Source organism: Camelus ferus, chromosome 21 (genome assembly GCF_009834535.1).
Source record: "Camelus ferus isolate YT-003-E chromosome 21, BCGSAC_Cfer_1.0, whole genome shotgun sequence".
NCBI classification, from domain to species: domain Eukaryota; kingdom Metazoa; phylum Chordata; class Mammalia; order Artiodactyla; family Camelidae; genus Camelus; species Camelus ferus.
Genome location: NC_045716.1, coordinates 15,367,788 through 15,388,883, shown reverse-complemented (window position 1 = coordinate 15,388,883; position 21,096 = coordinate 15,367,788). Strand labels below are relative to the sequence as shown.

General features: G+C 46.6%; 1 protein-coding gene across 2 annotated transcripts in view; it reads left to right on the top strand.

Moving 5' to 3' along the window:
• The window catches only part of PBX1 (PBX homeobox 1), a 316,248-nt gene that overhangs the window by 281,098 nt on the left and 14,054 nt on the right, over window positions 1-21,096 (top strand). The window lies entirely within an intron of this gene.

Genomic DNA, 21,096 nt, shown 5'->3' with positions numbered 1-21,096 from the left:
CGGCACGCCACTGGATTTACACCCCTGCTGTGTGCTGTCTACCAGCCCATGTAAGCATCTCTCCCGGTGGCTTGTCTGCACTCACACTGAGCCCCGACCCTTGGGGTTGAGGTCTGTTAGGGTTTCATGTCTCAGTGTCCTGGCTGGACCGCCATGTCTGCCTTCAGCACCTAAGTCTGTTTCCCAGCCCCTTGCCACCCTCTTTCCAAGCACGGAGCGGGATGGAGCCCCTTGTCTGGCATTCCACATGCTGTTCCTCTACGGGCATCCCAGGCCTTGTTTTCTCATTCTCACCCCTTAGTTCTCAGGAGCCTCTGCCCAGAGCCCCAGGGAGGCAGGTCTGTATGTTCACCCTCTCATCCCCATCATGACTCTAATCAGCAGAAAACAGATCGAAGGAATGGAGAGTCAGTGGGGATCAAAGTACCGTTTTTACTAATGATCATTTTTTAAAAATTACTTTATTAATTAAGGGATAAGGTAAGGGCTTAAGGGCCTCAGAATGATAAGGCTATCTGGCTAACGTTCACTTGGAGAGCTCTGCCCGGGGCCAAGCTGTTACACATGGGGGTGCATTTCTGGGATCCTGGGGGTGCAAGGCAGTTTCAGCCCACTTCCTTTCTCAGTTGCCTAGAGAACTGTGGAACGAACTCGCCCATCTAGTTTATTACTTAGAGTGTTACTAGACTGTTGTAACAAAAAGACCAGAACGTGTAATGCCTCAAATGCAGGACAAGTCTACTTCCCACTTAGAACAGTAATGGCCGCCAGCACATATTCCTGCGCAGGGTGCCTTGTCTCCACGCGGTGATTCGGGGACCCAGCTCCTTCCACTTTGTGGATCCTCCACATCTGGCCTGCAGGAGGATGTGTGTAGAAGTCTCACCACTGCTAGAAAGCCTTGATGAGGACCTCCCTTCCATTCATACTCCTAAATGCTAGGGGTAGGGGTGGGGCAAGAGGATGTGAAACTGGTCCCTGGCTAGGCAGCCACTTCCTGGCAATGACAGCCCACGGTGACTCTGAATACGTGGCTGTCTCTGTCATATCTAGTGAGCAAACGGGATCAGTGAGGACAAAAGACACGCCCACGTGGCTGTTCCACTGCACTGGACACACCCCAGTAAAAACACTCCCAGTAAACATCCCAGACTTGGCTTTGTTACTCCTCAAGGGGACAATCCAGAAAGGTACTGATCAACCCAATACCACCCCGCTCAACCATATCCAAATTCGGTGGTTGGCTAAACTCAGACCTCTGCACTCCGCCTGTGGTCATCACGAGGGGAGAGGTGCAGCCCATTAAGGCAGCCTGTTCCCCACTTCAGAATGTTGCCCCCATGTTTACTGCTGTCTGGAAGGGTGAAATCTGATGACCAGCAGTCACTTCAAAGAACAGATCTAAAGCTTTAAAAATCACAAAGTCTGATATGCTCAGCTCCCCTGGGCCCCTAGTAGACTCCCACCCGCTTATCCTTATGGACCTCTACGGCTCCCTTGCTGACACAGAAAGACATGCAGCAGGAAACCAACATTCTGGCCACCATGTGTTCTCCAAAGGATCGCCTCCCTCCAGTGTGGAGGATGGCACAAGAGCTCAGTATTACGAAATCACTCAGTGGGTGAGCCAAGGAAGGCGTTTTGCCCTGGGTCTCTGTGCCAGAGGCCCGGAGAGCTGAGTGGGGCTCTACTTTGGTGGGGGGGTGGGTCCACTCTCATGCCTTGCAGAAAAGCCCCTACAGTGTACAAATAAAGAAAACAGTGGGTTCACTGTCCGAGCCCCCCAGACACAGTGAGATACAGTCTATGGCTTCCAGCCTTGGGCAGATTTCTGAGGCCACTGTGGGCAGTGTGGGGGTGAGGAAGACGAACTGGGGAGGGCCACATGCTGGGGAGAACCACTCTCCTTGTCCTAGGACCCATGCAAGAGACAGCTTAGCTCACGCTTCTGGGATTGCTCTGGATAGATCACAGGATCCATTCATTCTGTCCAGCTTACACTCCAAGCCCAAATTCCCTCTCTCCCATGAAAACCAGCCACACTGTCCAGTGTAGCTCACCAGCACTGACAACCAGCACCTCTGGACGGCATAAAGGGCACCAAATGCTATAGAACATTTGAATATAAATCTCCCTTTAATATATATCCAAAGAGAAATTAAAATGCAGAATAAAATCCTCCTCTCTCAACTTAAAAATTCTATGAAATGCTAGTCTGAAATGCTAGCCCTGCCTTTCCTGAATTTCTTCCTGGGTTCCTCCTCAGCCAGAAGTCTCACTCCAGCGCCAGAGGCAGAGTCAAAGCTTTCCTTCTCCCGCGGAGACCTCTTCCACTGGAGTGGGGGTAGTGGTTCTGGTTCCTTTAAAGTTCAATCAATCCCAAGTTGAATTTCTCTGGTACCCCACTTTTTTCTAAAGAGTCACTTCAGGAGACACGTGAACGCCATCCCAGAATCAGCTTACCCACGGAGAACTTAGAAAACACAAGCAAAGCCCCAGCTACTAGTGCAAACTTCAGTTCCCAGAACCCCAGATCAGAGAGCCACGTGACTTGCTGAGGAACCACCGGATCAGATGTCTGATAGTACAAGGGACACACAGGAAAGACAGAAAACATATGAAAGAGGAAAAACGAAAATCTCAGCTTCAGTCTTTGCAACTGTGGTGGTAAAAGAAAGCCACCACCAAGAGGTTAATTTTGCATTCTGCTGCCTGTATCCTGGGGGAAACCATCCAGTCCACACATTCTGCCTCCTTTCTCAGAGAATGACCTTTGAAATATTCATGTCTCTGTGCAAAATTCAAAAATGTAAAGTGGGTCCCCCTCCCTCCACAGGCTTAGCGGAGGCTCCCTTCTTCCTCCCTGGTATCCATCACATATGTAAGACGTGTCTTGACTTCCACTTCCCTGTAAGCCTGTGTTCCCAATCCCAGCTACATTTATCCTGGACCCCCGTGATTCTCTTCCTTCTCTGGAATCTCTTCAGCTTGTGACCCGCTCTGTGATTGTCCTCTGTCTCAACTAGAGTCAGTTTCCAATTGCTAAGCCCTGGCTAAGGTTGATGTGGCCGAAAGCTGGGCTCCTCCCTGCATCACCTCTGCCCACAAAGCCTCCTTCCCACCTTCCCTCTGCCTTAAGTGTCTGGTGTTGCTCCAGTAGCAGCAGAAGCACCCCTTTCTGTGGTCTCTTGGATGTTTACTCTAAAGTGTCTCTACTATCGTTCCCCAAACCCTTCTAAGCAGAGCCGGCAAAGTCTAAAATTGTCTCACCAGCTCTTGCCCCAGTTACATCCCTCCTCTGTCTTGTGGACAGCTTGCCCTCTTTGCCGTTGGGCCCAGACATATGATTTCCTAACATACTTTTCTAAGTTCTGTTTTGAAATTTGTTTCAAAAATTCTGGATCTGTCCAAGGCTTCCATTGTTCAGATAAGTCCTGTTCAGCTTTCATCCCTTGTGATGAGTCATGTTCCACAGGAGGTGTCTTCCCATCCCCCACTCAGCCGTTTTTTTCCCAACAGGCTCGCCTGTGGTGTGTCCCCACCCCCCAGGAACCCTCCCGTAGAGGGTCAGCGCCAGGGCTGCCCCTACAGAGCACAGGATGGTTGGCACCCCTATACACAATCACTGCTATGCTGGAATTCAGTCATAATTCTTGAAATGTTTTATCGTGGTCTTTCTGATTTTCCCCTTCAAGTGTGTCTACATTTTCTTATAGCATCTAGTGAGTCCTTTAAAGTCACATCTATCAGCACATCTCCAATGGCTTTCATTACCCACTCCCCACCTGCTGCTTTTAGAGGGTCTCTCCTGCATCCTTTGGTGTGTGGGATACATGCAGTTTACTCACTGAGATCTTAAAAGCCCGACCACATAAGACTTGGATCTCAGCTGCACTACTGTCAGCTTTCTGACACTAAATGAGAGGTTTTGAATCTCACACCAACCAATTCTTTAACATTTCAACACCATCTAGGTGTCCTACGATTCAATTCAATTCCTACACTAACTACCCAGAGTTAGCATCAAACTCCAGAGGCTTATGGGCTCAGTCCCACAAGACCGGCCTCACTTCAGATGCCAGTTGCAAGTCTCAGGTCACCCATACTTCTGACCGATCAGTTATAAGTTGGGAGTTCCCACACCCCCCATCTCAGGTTTGATAATTTGCTAGAGCAACTTGTAGAACTCAGGAAGCCACTGTGCTTGTATGTATCGGTTTATTATAAAGGATACAGATGAACATCCAGATGAAGGCAAGGTGTGAAAGGGTCCTGAGTGCAGGGTCCTCTGTCCCCATGGAGTCGGGGTGCCCCACCCTCCCAGCATGTGGATGCTGTGACTTAGAGGTTTGTACGGTGGTATCATTACATGGGCACAACTCATAAACCGTTGGCTGTTGGTGATTAACTCAATCTCCAGCTGCTCTTCTTCCCTGGAAGTTAGAAGCTGGGGCTGAAAGCTTCAAGTGTCTAATCAAGGCTTAGCCTTTCTCTGACCAGCCCTCATCCTGAAGATATCAAGGGGCCCACAAACTAGACACTCTTATCATTTAGGAAATTATAAATGTTTTGGGAGTTCTGCATCAGGAACCAAGGACAAAGATCAAATGTATATTTCCCATTATATTACACTTACTTACTAGCTATGTGACCTTGGATAAATTGCTTTCATCTCTCTGTGCCTCAGTTTCCTCACCTACAAAGTGGAGAGAATACTAGTACCTACCTCATAGGGTTATTGGGAGGATTAAATGAGTTAATGCTTAGACCAGTTAACAGGGACTATAACCAATATTTACAGTAACTTTAAATGGAGTGTAAGAATTTTGAATCACTATGTTGTACACCTGAAATTAATATTGCAAATCAACTATACCTCAATTAAAAAGCTTTAAAAAAAACCTAAAAAAGAGAACTTAGAACAGTGTCTGACACACGTAAGTGCTAAATATGATTTATTAGTATTATTCATTCTTCTGATGTATCTATCCGGGTATGTTACTGAATGCAAGTTCATGTGCCCAACACGCAGGTAGGCCCCAAAGTACTGAAACAGAATTTAGAGCAGAGCAAGGTTTATTGCTGGGCAGAGCAAGAATGGGTGCCACATGCCCCATAAGTGGTTTCAGCTGGGCATTTTTAAAGGCCAGCGGAGGGAGGGGCAGCCAGGGTATGTGATCAGCTGTGCACGGTTCTGATTGGTTGCTGGTGATCAGTCCTCAGGCAGAGGCTCAGGGGCTGCGCGCTCATGATCATCAAGTAGTTAACTTCTTCCATTTGATGGTTTTCAGCAGCAGAAAAATTCAGGAAATACGTGTGAGATGTTACTATCTGGGTGCTTCAGAGAGGAGCTACAGCAGAGGATATGGGGGAGGAAGGCCCCCCATAGGGTCCTGCTCAGTTATAATTCCCCCTCTTTTCTTTGCTACTCCCCAGTCTTGAGAACAGGTGTGGACAAGAAGGGGGATGTTATTTTAGAGAAGCAAGCATTGTCACACATCATGGAGTGGCTATACGGTGTGACAACTCCATTAGAGAATTCTCTATCCTAAACTTTGGGGGCAATATTCATAGGGAGACAAACATTCGGTCAACAGTTCAATGAGAAAGCATATGTTAAAAGCCAGTGATTCTTCAGACAACCAAAAAATTATACCCATGTTCCTCACTCCACTCAATCCTTTGCAATCAATCCCTTTTACTAACAGCTTTTATGAAATCAGAGTTTTCATTAGACTTCTTAAAGATCTTATCCCGCTCGGCATACGATCTAAAAGAAGCCTGCACCTGTCAAAAAGCCCTTTTTATGAATCCTCCTGAAATGAAGCAGGTCCAAAAACCATCAATATAACTGTCCTCAAAAGGCCCAAAAAAGGCAAAGCATGAGACCTGACCTCAACGTTTTGTTTTGTGTTTTTATTTTTATTGAAGTATAGTCAGTTTACAATGTTGTGTCAACTTCTGATGTACAGCACAGTGCTTCAGTCATACAGGAACATACGCATATTTGTCTTCATATTCTTTTTCACCATAAGTTACTATAAGATATTGAATACAGTTCCCTGTGCCATATAGTATAATCTTATTATTTATCTATTTTATTGACCACAATGTTTTTGACAAAGAAGCTTAGTGAGGTGGCTGTAACACACAACATTCCAAGATAACAACCAGAATTAGGACTGATAGCATTATACCAGGACACATCTAAATTTCAGAAACTTCATATAATTTCTAGAATGTCCCTACCAACATTTATCCATACCCTATAACCCGAGGAGGCTTATCACTCATTTGACAATCTTCGCATGCAATTCGACATAGCAACCAATCCTAGTTAAATATTCTCCACTGAGAAGCCTCAGGGACCCTCTGAAGCATCCCAAAGTTAGCTGAAGTCAGAAGAACGTTAATTAGGATTTGACAGAAAGTAGGTCAAAATATCAAAAAAGTTTCACACAATCTGTTATCAGAAGCATTCTAATGGAACTTGCTCTCTTAAGAGAGGAAACAAATTTAGTCCTGCACCAGCCTTTTAATTACAGAATCCACTTACCCAAACAAGTTCAATCCAATCTCAGCTTGACCACGCACAGAACTCCTTTTGCAGGGCTCCCTTTTTACAAACTTTACACAAATTTCTGCATCCATATTAGTCTACCCCTTATTTTTTTTTAACCCACTTAGAAACAACCAACTCTAGGACCAAATCATCTTCTTTTCCCCTAACAAACTGCAATTCTATTCCTCATACTTTGTTTTACTCAAAATATATATCCTACTTTCCTACTGTATACTGAAATGTGGCCCCCATTGTTCTTAGTAGCTTCAATTACGCATTTAAATTAGAATCATCAGTTCTTAAAAATCTTAATTTCTAGTGAATATTTCTGTATCCTGTCTTGTTTGAGCATGACCTAACTAGTCAGCCATTCGATAAACTTCCATCATTTAACTTAATTTAGCACAACTCTAAAATTTCAAGTCACCAAATATATCTAGAGATCATTTTAAAGTAGACATTCCTAAAACATAATTATTTCTAAAGAATTCACCCAGAAGCTCTTATCTCTCTTGCATTCAATTCACTCATAAGAATTTCATCCTACCAGGCTAATTAATTCCTGCTGACAAACTCTGCAACAGGAACAAGAACTTATTGACCTTCAGTAAACTTAGGTACAATCAAAGACATGTCTGTATAGATTATACCAACAAATTAAGCTAGCTTTAATATCAGATATCATATTAATATTGAATATTTCCTAGATCACATGAACCTGAACTCTGTTCTGTCTAGCTTCTTTTATACTTACAAGTATTTCATTTGTAAGTGCTTACTTTTAAATCAATTAAATGAAGCTCATCCACAAGTTATAAGATAAAACCAGAGATCTTACAGTTTTTCAGCCTGAGTTTAAAAAAAAAAAAACAAAAAACCTTTTTTTTTTCCCTTGAGAGCCCAGGTAGATCACCTATGTATCAAAGGCACAGGAAGAGAAATGCAAATTCCTCTATTAACTGCTTTTACAAAACCCAACCGTCTTTGCCATTTTCAGGGATTTATTCTTCCAGTCCCCAGATACCCACTTCAGTTTAAGGAAATAATAGTAATAGACAATAATAATAAACATTCACATGCCTCAGTTTCAAGAAGAGAGAACAGGATTTAGACTCAGGTACCAAGATAGTACCACCAAAAAAATACAAAAAACCAAAAAAACAAACAACAGATAAGCTGCAGTCTCAAAATTCCACTTCTGCTCCCAGACGGAGGCCTCCAAACAGACAGGGCCGAGCTCCAGCAAGAGAGTAGACCCAGAGCGGCTCGGAGTGAGCCCAGAGCTGCTCACTTCCTAGTAGGAATGAGCCCAGATGGAGTGGAGAGAATTCCCAGCCTGAGGGAGCTGGGGTGACTCACCCCCAGGCAACACCAAAAGTGAACCGCAGCTCCGGGCATTTCTTGGTTCCAAACAGCCTCAGGCCAGGGTGGCCGTGCCTGTTGGGGAGAGTCCCTCCCGGTTCCATGGCGTGAAGAGAGCTCCAGCAGCTGCTGGGCAGGGTCACGGGCACAGACCTGCCACGGGCACAGACGCCTGGACTGGCTTCACCAAAGTTATGATTGAACATAAGTTTGTGTGCCTGACACTCAGCGAGGCCCAACAAACCAAAACACCAGAGTTTGGAGCAGAGAAAGGCTTATTGCTGGGCGGAGCAAGAAGAACATGTGGCTCATGCCCCAAAGCCCCTGAACTCCCCAAAGCGTTTCAGCTGAGCATTTTTAAAGGCCAGTGGAGGGAGGGGCGGGCCAGGGTATGTGATTAGCTGCGCACAATTCTGATTGGTTGCTGGTGATCCGTCCTTAGGCAGAGGGTCTGGGGGCTACGTGCTCATGATCATCAAATAGTTAATCTCTTCCATTTGGTGGTGGTTTTTAGCATCTAACAAGTTCAGGAAATTTGCATGAGATACTTCTATCTGGGTGCTTCAGAGACGAGCTACAGCAGAGGGTAAGGAGGAGGGTCTGTCCTGGGAAGACCCTACAGGTCCCTGCTTGGTCACAGGCGCATCTCCATCCCTGAACTCATCACCACTAAAATGTTCTCCTTTTTCCTAATTCCACTGTAAAGAGCTATTAGCTAAGGGTATATTTGCTTTCTTTTTTATATCAGTCTAGCCTGGCTGCTAAGATCTTGTCCTTCCTGAGGAAATTCCCATTACCTCCCTGGCTCAGTCAGTGTGTCTGTCATCATTTCTCATTCACTTCTCCACCTATCTTAAGAATATGTAGGCTTCTTTAAACAAACTACAAACCTGATGCCTACATGTAGGTCAGCAGAGTTGGTCCTGGACAAAACTGTGAGGTCACGGAAGTCTGCCTTCACACGTGCCACATTCTCTGAATCCTTGTCCCCTCCTGGTGATCCTTCTTTAGGAGGAAGGGAAGTGGAGTGCCTCTCGTGTCTCACTTGAATGTCTTCAAAGGGTAAAATCTCTCCTTGGGGGTGGTACTCTGCTTTCCAAATGCTAGTCTTTGGGTTTATGTGCAAGTCTTCCAGGCCAAACTAGCCCACGTTGAGGGTTAAGGGTTTCTAGCTTTTTATTAGGCAATACAAGGAGCAGTAGTTGAATGGGAACCCAGAAGTGTACAGCAGGCAACTACAGTTAACCCTGCTTTGTGGTATATTTCAAAGTTACTAAAAGAGTACATCCTGAAAGTTCTCTTCACAAAGAAAAAAAAACTTGTATTTTTCCTTTTTTTGGATCTAGGAGATGATGGATGTTAACTGAACTTACTGTGGGAATCATATGTGACCCATCACATTATATATGAATCACTTGAATCTCTTGAACTAGAATATGCGTCTAAGTCAAGTCGTTCTGATGCACACCTTGCATTTATACAGTGCTGTCTGTCAATCACATCTCAATAAAACTGAGACAAAAGAAAGAATTTTTTATTAATGGCCAAAGAGATGCCAAGTTGCTCTCCAAATGCAGGGCTCTGGGAAACTTTCTTAGAGAATGAGGCAGACCTCTTAACTCTTACCTCAAATCGAAGACAAAGGATCATTTGTGCAGGCCTGGTCTGAACCACCAGCCAGGCATGTCTAAGAGGACAGACCAGTGAGTAGAGACCCCCCAGAGAGCCCTGACTTCCTCATGTCTACAGATCTTAGAAGCTCAAACAGCTAACCCTCTGCACTTGGTTCCAAGAGACTGTGATCTCACCAATCACATGAACTGTTGGTCTTCTGCACCCAAGTTTCCAGCAGTCAGTTTACTGCATCTTGACCTTCAGTGACATAAACCCAGCTTTTTAATTTCTGGGTCTGCAGTCCTCCCTCTCCACGCATTACTGCTCTCCTCAGTATGCTTCCCTCCATGGAACTTTCCTTGCATGGCCAATACCTCCTTTATGGCAATAGCAGAATCTCGGCTGAGGGTTCTCTGAGTCCCCCTGGCTCCTCTCCTGGGGATTACTGTTTGAGACATCATAGACCCTTGCCAGACGGATGCCACACAGATAGAGTGACCATCCTTGCATTTTCCCAGTGAGTAAACTTCCGCTGGCCACCTCCTATGTGCTGGCTGTTGCTCTGTATCTCAGAAGGCTCTTAACCCCTAGTGGGACTACCACTGGGAAGACTTTTTCAATATGACAAATTATTAAACAACCCCCCCAACAAATCTCTAGGTCCTTGTTAATGAATACAACTGTATTCATCAGTTTACAAGCTTGGGTAATAATGTACAATTATGATGTCCGTTAACAAAGCCCTGAACCAGAGGGAAATGGATTTAGGTTGGGTGGATGGGGCAGATGTGGATTAGAATGAAAACATTCTTGCTATTGGATGATTTGAAGCAACTAATCTCATCAAGGGGTAGAACAAAGGAGCCAGGGAAGCTGCTAAGGAAATGTATGACCCAATTATTTTAAATCATCTAGCTTCAAGGAGAGGTGGAAGGATGCTAGGCAGGAATCCCTAACACCCAGAAGCAATGATGGTGTTGATTTAAAGCCTTCCCAAGCCTGGAATGTAGTTACTCTACCTTCCCCCAGTCATTCAGGAATTCAATTCCATCCAATTCAACCAATGCTGCTTGGCAGCTGAGTGCTGGGAATGCATCCGTGAACAGGATCACTGAGATCAGTTAGCAACTGTTTTCTTAAAAAAATATGTATGTAAATTTAGGTTGCTCTCTAGAGGTAAGGAAATAATGTTAGAATGAGAGGAAAGAAATATTCTGAGTTCTGAGAGATCTTCATTAATTTAGCCTCCTTTTCCCTATGAGCTCAAATAAGAACAGCCATCCCGAGCCAGTACTCTTCCCTCCTCCACCCAGATTCCAAGTTTCCTCCTTTCTTTTAGCCTTTTTGCAAACTTTGCTCGTGAAAGTCAGCCGTCTGGAATCTCACAGACCCGTTCACACACTCGTTCTTTAAGCAGAAGTCCATCTCTTCTATGACACCTTTCTCCTTCCTGGGGTTATCTGTTCCTCCAGATCCTCCAGTGAGTCTTTGGCCCTGCCTGGAATTGTTATTAAATATTTTGTCTCCCTATACAAGTTGTTGAAACTCAAGAGGCCGGATCGCTCTCTCACAAGAAAGGAGTGCTGTGTTATACACCTGTTAGGTGCTCAGACAAAGGGAGGGAGGGTGGAAAAAAGAGGGAGAGGGAAGCTTAAGGAGGGAGGGAAGGAGGGAGGGAGGAAATAAGAAGAGAACAGGGAAAAATGGAGGGTAGAAGAAGAGGTAGGTGGAGGTAGAAAGGTCAGAGGAGAGGGGAAATGGGAAGAAAGGAGAGGAGAGGAGACTGGAAGACAGAAAGGAAGAAGATGCTAAAGCTAGAAATATTAAAGGATAGTGGGGGGCAATGGGGAGGGGAGAAAATGAGGGGAAAGTTCAAAGCTATTCAAGTAAGACATTGAAGGGGGGCCACACCCTTTTTCCCTCTCAGGCGAGATCCCTGGCCCTTGGGTAGTAAGAACCAGAAAAAGGGGTGCGAAGAGAAACCAGGTCTCAAAGTGTGCAGCAGGGACGCAGACACACTGCCACGGTATGACCTCACGGCTGCGGTTAAGAGTAACTCTGCCGACCTCACTTCTAAATATTAGGTCTGTGATTTATTTAAAGCTCTCTAATTATTTTTAAGATGCGAGCCTGGGGTGTTTCTAAGAGGCCTCACTAGCGCTGCCAGCATTTGGCTCGAACACATGGTTATTTGCAACTATCCATTCATCTATTTTTTTTTTTTTTCTTTCGCTCAGCGAATACTGAACAAGCACCCTGCCCTGTGTGCCAGGCACTAGTCTAGGAATTAGGGATCTAACATTGACCCAATCCCTGATGTCGGGGAGTGTAGATTCCCGTGGGAGGGGAAACAGACAGTAAACAAAATAAACCAGTAAAACTGTGCTGGATGCTGTGTTGGAATGGTGGTAAGTGTTGGGGGAAAAGGAAGAAAGGACAACGGGAGTGCTGTTGGGTGGTCCAGAAGACTGACTGGAAAGAAGATTTTTGAGTGTAAATTGCTGAAGGAGGGGAGGGAGGGAGCTGTTGGAATATCTGAGAATATGGTTCCAGGCAGAGGGATCAGCCCCTGCAAAGGCCCTGAGGCAGGGGCACATCGAGTAGGTTGGAGGAATGGCCAGTAGCTCAGTGTGGCTGAATCCGAGAGAAATTGAGGGGAAGATTATTACGGGATGTGGTCAGAAAGTTAACAGCCCAAGGGAGAAGCGGAACACACAGAGCCTCTGGCAGGACCTGGCAAGGACTTTGGCTCTTCCTTTGAATGAGCCTGGAGGCCCTGCAGGATTTGTGGCAAGGAAACACATGATGCAACTTAAGTTTTAACAGTGGGACACTGGCAACAGTGTTGTGAATCAACCATAGGAAAATAAGTTTGTAAATAGTAAAGCCGGGTCAAAGACAACTGGAGTAGTTGGGGCAAGAGAGAATGGTGGCATGGATTCTCGAGAAAACCGAGTGTAAATAAAGTCCATCTGCCTTTGCTAGAACCTACCTTTGTACACACAATTTCTCTGCCTGGAGTGACCTTCTCCCTGCTAGAGCACCTCATTGTATTTCAAGGCTCAGTGCCCACATCACCCCTTCCCCAGAGTCCCCACACAGGACTGTTGCTCCCACAGCACCCATCAGATTGTACTGCAATTACTGGTTTCCTTCTGCCTCCCTTCTAAACTGAGAACACCTCCATTTCAGCTCAGTTCCCAAACACTTATACTCAAGGGGAATAAAAAAGCGAATAAGCCATTATCCCAATTACAACCTAGCACAGGAGAAGACTGAATAAATAACTCCCACACTTACCTCGGAGTTTGGCTCAGAGCTGTCAAAGGAGGAAGGGAACAAAGAAGATTACCAGAAGCCAAGTCCCCGTGGCTGGAGCTGTGGTGTCCTTATTTGCAGTGCTGTTTAAGGAGTCACAGGGCAGAGTCTTGTCTGCTGCTCTGACGGCCTCCCCGGGCTATTTCCCCAGTGCTGGTCCAGCAGGACCCCTGCCTGTAGATGCTACAGTGCTGAGAGCTAAGGATCTTGTCAGGGTGGGAGAGGGAGACCCCGTGGAAGATTCCAGGAAATGGGGAGTGCAAGATGATTAAAGGTAGTTGTGGATTTTTTTTTTCTGTAGTGGTTGTTGATGCAAAGCTGTCTCCCTGGGGTCTCTTGGTGACATTTGTTACTTGGCTTTTCAGTCCTTAAACAGAAATTCTGTCCTTTTCATTGAATTGCTCCTCCTTTGCTAATGTTCTGTCTCCTCCAAGTCCCAGGCAGAGTATTTGACATTTGTTATTGGTACAAGAGCATCATTTGCTGAATGAACAAAAAAAAAAGTTTCCCCAAAGGGGGAAATGAATGATGATCTCAGATCTCCTCACCCTTTTTCCTCTTATTTCAGACACAACAATCTACAGCCATGCTGGGTCCCGGTGGGGAGCTGCCCTAAGCAGTTGCACATTCTAGCTTTGTGGAGATGGGCTGTTGTAATAACTGTACATGTTTCAGTGAAGGCCATGGAATGATAGGATGTGGTGAGGTGGGAGCGTCAGTGATGTCCACTTTGTACAGGATGATGAGATCTCTAAGGATAGATTCTGTCCCTCCAATCAGCTACTGTTTCCTGAGAGCCTACTGTGTGCCGGGCATCGTTGTTCTGGGTGCTGGGGATGACAAGCGAAAATGAAAACATCTAGGCCCTACTCTCAGGATGCTCACTGCCTAGTGGGGGTGTCTAACATCAGATCCATTCTTCACCCAGCTAAGTGTACATCTGCAACTTGATGAGTAATATGAATAAAAGGTATATGATTCTATGAGAGTCTATAATAAAGAGAACCGCATTAGGCAAGGGGCTCAGCAATGTCTTCTTGGGAAATTGCTTCTCAGTCTGCAAACTGGAAAATTAGTTAAATGTGTGATGATGGATGAGAAGAGAGTTCTAGGCAAGGGGAACAGTAGGTACAAAGGTTCTCTTGGAAAAGGGAACCAGGCAGGAACCAGTATGTGAACATAGGCCAGAGAGAGCAAGGGAAGGTCCCCGAGGAAGACGAGGAGACCAGAGAGGTAAACATGGGCAGACGACAAGCGGCCTGGATGCTGTGTTCCCCCATCTCCCCACTCTCCCCACCAGAGGGCCCACCAAGTAGGTTCTCAGTGGGGCGTGCAAGCTCTGAAGAGTAACAGCTCATTCGCTCAGACTTCCAGCATTGACTGGTGTGGAGCAGCAACTAAAAGGAAGGATCATAAGAAAAACAAGTCAATGCTCATCCCTCATGAGACTTCAGGCTGGTGAGATGTGCAGAAATAGAAACACGACCCTATGTTACAGGACATGGTGTTATCATGTTGTGTTCCATTGCCATGTGGTGGGGTTGACTCGTGGGGGTGAGCTGTGGAGGGGCCGGGGGAACCTTGGAAGAGGAGGGAAGATGCTGACATGGGGAAGCTGAGCACCCATTCTTTTCCCGTTATTAGCATCACTGTTAGTTCCCCACCTCTCTCTCCTCTCCCGGCCCCTAGCCCTTCAGCCTCCAGTGCCGTTGGGTGTAAATCTTTCTTGGAGAGTTGTTTCTCCTTGTGGTCATACAGTAACAGGCCACTAAACCTGCCCGTGGGGTGAATTACGAGCCGCTCTCTGGAGCCCCAGCCTCTGTTGCCCACGGGATGGATTGCGGCGCTCCAGGCTGCTGGGCTCTTTATTTATTTATTTGTTTGCTTTAGCATATTTTAATCTGATCATTAAATTGCAATCTGCCACCCATCCCCACCCCCAACCATCTTCAGATGGAGCAGATTTTTCATAGGTAATGATACCTATAAACTTCAGGGATGGCAGCCCCAGGAGCAAACTGGGGGATGGAGTGGGGAGGGGTTGCAGAAACATCCGTCCCCCTCACTCAGCCCTGGCTGTCCTGCTCAGCCTGACCTCTCCCCGGGGGCAGCTAGAGTGCCCACATTCTCCTGAGCAGCACCTGTGGCTTCTCCTAGCCTGAGAAACAGGTGCTGAGAAGGCTTAGGTGAGCCCCTACACCTTGTCCTCGAACGCATAAGGTCATTGCTGCTCTACAATGTGCCAGGCAGTAAAGGTGTCCAACCAGCCTGCATGGTGCTGCATGAGAAAAGCTCTGTGCTGATAAATCAAAGACAAAGGGGATGCCAGATGGTACCATGGTGCCTGCGTTCCTGAGGTCACCCATCTGATCTAGTACCGCTCTGCATGGGAGGGATTGCCACCTGATGGTGGGGCCACTACCCTGGGGAGAGTGACAGTCATCATGACTGTAATATTGGCACCACTGATCTGTCCAGCATTTTATAAGGTGTGCTGACATGTTCCGTTGGAGCCTCAACAACTGTCTTGCAAGCACAACAGGGTAGATGTTGTGATTCTCATTCTGAAACTGAGAATTGGAGACCATGGAGTGAATTCCAAGCTCCTTCTAGTACTCAGCCTATTATCCATGATTCCTTCATGTTGCCCAGTCATGGGAGTCTCAGAGAGCACAGGAAGTGTCACCAGATGCCAGAAGTCTCTGTGACAACACAGGGCAGCAACAGACCAAAAGTATTTCAAAGCCATTGTGCCTGGAAGTCATCTTGAATGACATTCCCAGTTGATAATCTTGCTTAGATTATGAGCTGCCCACAAAGGTATAACCTTGATCCTGACCTTATTCTAATGAGAACCATGGACATTAACTCTTCTCTGGCTCCACTCACGACCCTCAAAAGAACTTGAACCATAACCCAGATGCTAACTTGACTCATGGATTATTTGTTGATTGATTACTTCATTATTTGTGCCCTTAAGGTTCCCAAGTTAAACAAGATGACTGTGCTTTGAAGAACTGTTCCAAGACCAAAGTTTTCAGAAATCAACTGAATTTTAAACAAATAAATTGCATGGCATCTGACATTCAAAAGGGACCTCAGATATCCCCTGGCCTATCCCTCCCCTTTCTAAGCTGGAGACCACCCTATGCCACCCAATTTGTGGGATCTGACCTCTGATACAGTGGGGACTGTTGGTTTTCAACAAGAGAGAAATTGTTATTGAAAGTCAGAATTTCTGAGAACCCCTCTAGGATGACTGGATTAAAGAGGATGAAGGTGGCATCAGGGAAGGAGTCCACAGCGGAGATTAGGGAGTTAAGGAGACAGCGTGACTCAGACAATGACTGTGCACTTGGCACCCGGAAAGCCCTCGGTTTAAAAGCTTTGTTCTGCTGCTTAGGAGCTGGGAGATCTTGAGCAAGTTATTCAGCCTCTCTGAGCCTCCTGAGCCGTTTTCTCCATCTGTGAAGCAGGATCTCAGGGCTGCCAGGATTCACGAGACCCCATATTCAAAGGGCACAGCACACACGTGACAGCGTGTGCTCCATCCATCCCATTCCCCCTCGTGCTTTGCCGACGTTCTGCCTTCGGCTTCACACTCAGGACCAGCTGTGAGATGGGGCAACACAGACTGTATCCCAGAGACCACGCAGAAAAAAAAAAAAAAAGCCCTGTTGGGGTCCAAAATGCTTCGAGGTGCTGAGGAGAAAGCCACCATTTGTCATTTGGAAATTCACACGCAGGTGCCCAGGTGGCCCCAGAGCAGCAGCATCACGTGTGTCAGGTCGAGCACCCCATCTGGACGGCGGCATGAAAGCTGTCCTGTCCCCTGTCTGCACACACCTCGCCCATTAGCTCTGGGGGCTCAGGAAACATTTTGCAGAGAAGAATCATAGACAAACCCCAGGATCAGCCAGATCCCCGGGAAGGAAGGGAAGGCGGGCGGTAGAGGAGGAGTCAGGCCAGGCTTCAGTCACTGATCACCAACTGTCTCGTATCCCCCCTGGATTTCTTGTCAATGATTATTCAATCTCAGGCCTGACCTTTCCATTCTAAATAACACTGCAATATCAGCGCGGCCCAGCCCGCAGCTTTCGCAGGAAATTAACTGTATCTGGCTCTCACAGGAGACCCAGGAAATCCCCTCAGTAACTAAGCCCAGGCTGGTTTACAGAAAAAAAGACCCAGCATCGGCTTCTTCACATACTCTCCTCCTAATACCCATCTAAATATCACAGGGCTCCCAGCTGTTTCATTCTAATAAATACTCATCTATTCTCAAAACAGACAAATGTTAGGTCTCAGGTGGGCGCCAAGCTTTTCGTGCCGGAGGAAGAAGAGACTGTGGAGACAGGGAAAGAGCTGAGTGTCCTGCAGCCAGCTCTAGACTTCCGCTCATGTCCGATGGCAGCTGATGAACGTAGCTGATGGTTTCCTGCTTGGCCGGAGCCAGAGGTGACTTCAGAGGGAGGTTGCTTTCATAAACATTGTCCACACTGAGCTGTCCTTTCTTCCCTCGTTGTCGCCTTAGGTCCCAGAGCAGCTCCCCATGGCAGAAAGGGCTTGGAGAGCCAAGGCCCGAGTGGGGTCTGCAGCTCTGCGTCCTGAGGGCTGGTGGGCCGGGAGGGGCAGTCGAAACTCCACTCCTAAGGGTCTTATTGGGCAATCTGGGTCCGAGTCTCAGTTTTGCTTCTAACTAGCTCTATGACCAAGTAATTTTAATTAACTTTGTCTTAAAATGAATTTGCTTCTAGTGACCTTAGTCTCTTTACTTTTAAAACAAGAAGTTTGCACTTTTGAATTCTAGCATCTTTCAGCTCCAATATACTGTGATTCTAGCCAAACAAGTTTAAAACTAAATCAAAGGAACTATTTATTTGTGAGCAACGGGAGAGCATGTTTCCACGCCCTTGCTTGTCTGGGGTTCCACTGAACAGATCACAATGAGAGACTGGACGGCATCACTCCCCATCCCCTATTTAGTTTAGAGAGTGGGATGGAGCAGATGTGTAGAAAACTCATCCACCTGTCTACGGGGCTCTTCGATCCCACGTCCACTCCGCTTTCACATGTGCTTGTCAACCAGATCAAGCTGATTACCTAAAATACTCTAGTTTCATAACGATTATTCCATCCTACTTAATTGCACCCCCTAGGACATATGCTGCCCCGGGAAAAACTCAATGGAAGACAGAGGAGAAGGATTTAAGAAAAGTTCTCTATCCCTAGAGAGCTGATGATCATGTCAGGCAAGAACTGTCTAGTGTAAAACTAGACAAGATATACTCATAAGGTCCAGCTGAGTGACAGTACAAAATGGTAAACAGTAGGTGCCTAATGACAGGTGTACGTGGTGGGTGCTGCAGGGGTTCAGAGACCAGAGTGCTCTCAGCAGGCAGAGGGACTGGGGGGACCTCTGAAGGATGTAGGGTGAGAGCCAGGCCTGGGAAGCCAGGTAGATTTTGATGGGCGGATATGAATGCCTCCAATTTATTGGCTCAGTAAAGCAGGCATTACGTGGTGGGCAAATAAATGTAAAGCAGGTTGGCAGCTTAATGTTGTGATCACAGGTCCAGGCAGTCGGTGAGTTGGGTTTTCATGAACTGATCAAAAACACATTCCTACAGATTTAATGACATCTCTTTTAGGACATCCCAGTGAGCCTGCCTCATCCTAGACAGATGGGATGGATCTCGGGGGAAAGGTCAGGTCCAATGGTAAGCGATTTCCAGAGCCTTGCTGGGGTTCTCAAAATGTCTACCATTTTGCCAAATCTCCATCCCTCTGGAGTCCTTGGTGAGCCTGTGAGCATAACTTCCACCCAAATGGTGGCAAAGGAGGCCAATGGACCTTTCATCTTGCCTGTCACAGAGTCCCCAGATCTCAGAGTCTGAAGGAGCCTCCTCCCAGGAAGACTGGACCACTCTCCTCCCTGTTGTCCTACTGTGCGTCATTCTCTGTCACAGCCCAAATATGGATTTTGGGGGACACATTTTGTTTAAAAGAACACATCAAACTCAAAGTTTCCCTTTAAAGGGCAGAGAGAGTACCTTACTCATCTCTGTGTCTCCGGCTCCCAGCCTAGTGGCCGACAGTCGGAGTCCAGTATCGAACGCGACAGTGGACCAGCTCAGCTGCTCTTAGTCTTTCTGGGGACAGAGCTTCAGGTTCCACAAAGGATCTGAAAAAGGCTATCAGCCCTCTCCCCAGAGAAAAGGGCACATGCACATGCTTAGAAGATTTTATAAATGATTTCTGGGGCCACGTGGTCTGCAGGTTGAGCCTTGCTCCGGAGGGTGTATCAACCACTTAGCCTGCAGCCTCAGCCTGGCACACTTCCGGTGGTGGGGAGGTCACCCTCTCCCCATTTGTGGACAGCGTTAATGGTGGAAGGTGTCTTCTTTATACTGGATAGCAAGCTTTCTTTCTGCAATTCCACCCTCATCCTCGTTCTCCCCCGAGCAGCTTTACGCAGGGAAGGAGCTAGCACTTCGTATCACAAGGCTCTGATGCATCATTACATACATAACTGCTTTTCTGATGTTTATGGACTCTTGTCCCGAGCCTCCCTGCTCTTCCCTGACCTCTGCTATTCTTTGCTCTGATGGAGTTTATGTCTCTTCACTATCCTGCTTCTATGTCTTTGGAAAAAGCCTGGCTTATCATTACGCCTATTAAGTGTGGTACCCAGAGAGGGGCAGTGGAGACGGCCTGCTTTCTCCCTTTGTTCCAGACAACGAGCTTGCCTTTGCATGGCTTAAGACTACATTGGCTTTTTGGTAGCTGCTTCACCCCACTGACCCATTAATGAGCAAAGAGTCACAGAATGCCCGCAAGCCTTTTCCAGGTGTGCTGCTGGTAAGCCCTACCTCCCTGCCGGGCGTGTGTGCAGCTGGCCATTCAGACCTAATTGTCCTACCCCTACATTCATCCTTGTTAAATGCCATCCTATTAGACTTGGTCCTTGAGTCCAGCCTGGTGAGACCTTTTTGGATCCCGACTTGGTCATCCGGCGTATCAGCTCATTACTCTCAGACAATGGATTTTGTGTGCAACAAAGAGCCACCATTTTTGGAGCGTGCCCCTAGCAGATAACATGCTTTACACAGGAGATGATTTCATTCAACCTTCACCAGCTCTGCGAAGTGTGTGCTGCCTCCACTTTACAGTCAATCGTGCTGTGACTCAGAAAGGTTAAGTAACTTGTCCAAGGATGCACAGCCGGGACGCAGTAGAGTCAGCATTTGAACCCGGCTCTGTCTGACTCTGAAAGGCCAGGGGCACAGCCACCCCACTCCGCTGCTCTCCTCCAGGCCATTAATATTTTGCACCCAACGGGGCAGGCCCAGGGCTTTGCAGAAAAACACTAGAGAGCAGGTCTGGCTGAGGGTTGATTCATGTGCCATGATTCCTTCCCCGTGACTAACAGGGTACTTCCCATGGTACCCACCGGATCCCAAGGAATAGCAAGAAGGATTTTGTACACTGTTTTGAGGAGACTCCTGTAGAGTAATCCTGTGCTGTTCCACGAGCCCCCTTAACCAGAGCAAAGCATTTACACCTTTAAATGATGTGAGTGTGGGCTGACTTCTTTTGGTGGTTTCATGCTGGCTTCTGTAAACCCCAGATTCCTCCACTACCTGTTCTGAAATGGTTGTTTAAGGAATTGAGCCTAGAGTCTTGCCCAGGAATATGGCTGAGTCTTCTCAGTTGGGAGTTGGCTTTAGGGGACGTGGGGCGTGGGCGGGCGCAGGGAGGGGTACACCTTCTTACACCCGGGCTCTAAGAAAGCCAGAAGATGTCCGTCTTAATATTCTCTCCAGCATCCCACATACCCAACCTAATTAATTACAGATCAATCCTCCATGAATGTACACAAAGCTCTGTTGAATATGCTTTAAAATCTTAGCCAGGACAATCTCTTAAACTACACTCTTAACACTTATATTATGGGACTCTCAGAGCGGGTGCCCAATGACAAACTTATGTTTGGGCCTTACAATGACAGTTTTGCTTTTTTTTTTTTTTTTTTATTACTACAGAAATAAATAAGTTCTTGTTGGCTTTCAATTTCAAAAACCCTAATTACATTTCTTAATGGTTTCTTTTGTGGCAGACCCCTTGGACCTGAGACCACTGAGGAATTCAGGGAAAAAGTAGAGACCAGACTACATTAAAAAAGAAAAACAAACAAAAAAAGGGACATGAAGGGAGAGGGCACACACCTTTTGTTCTGA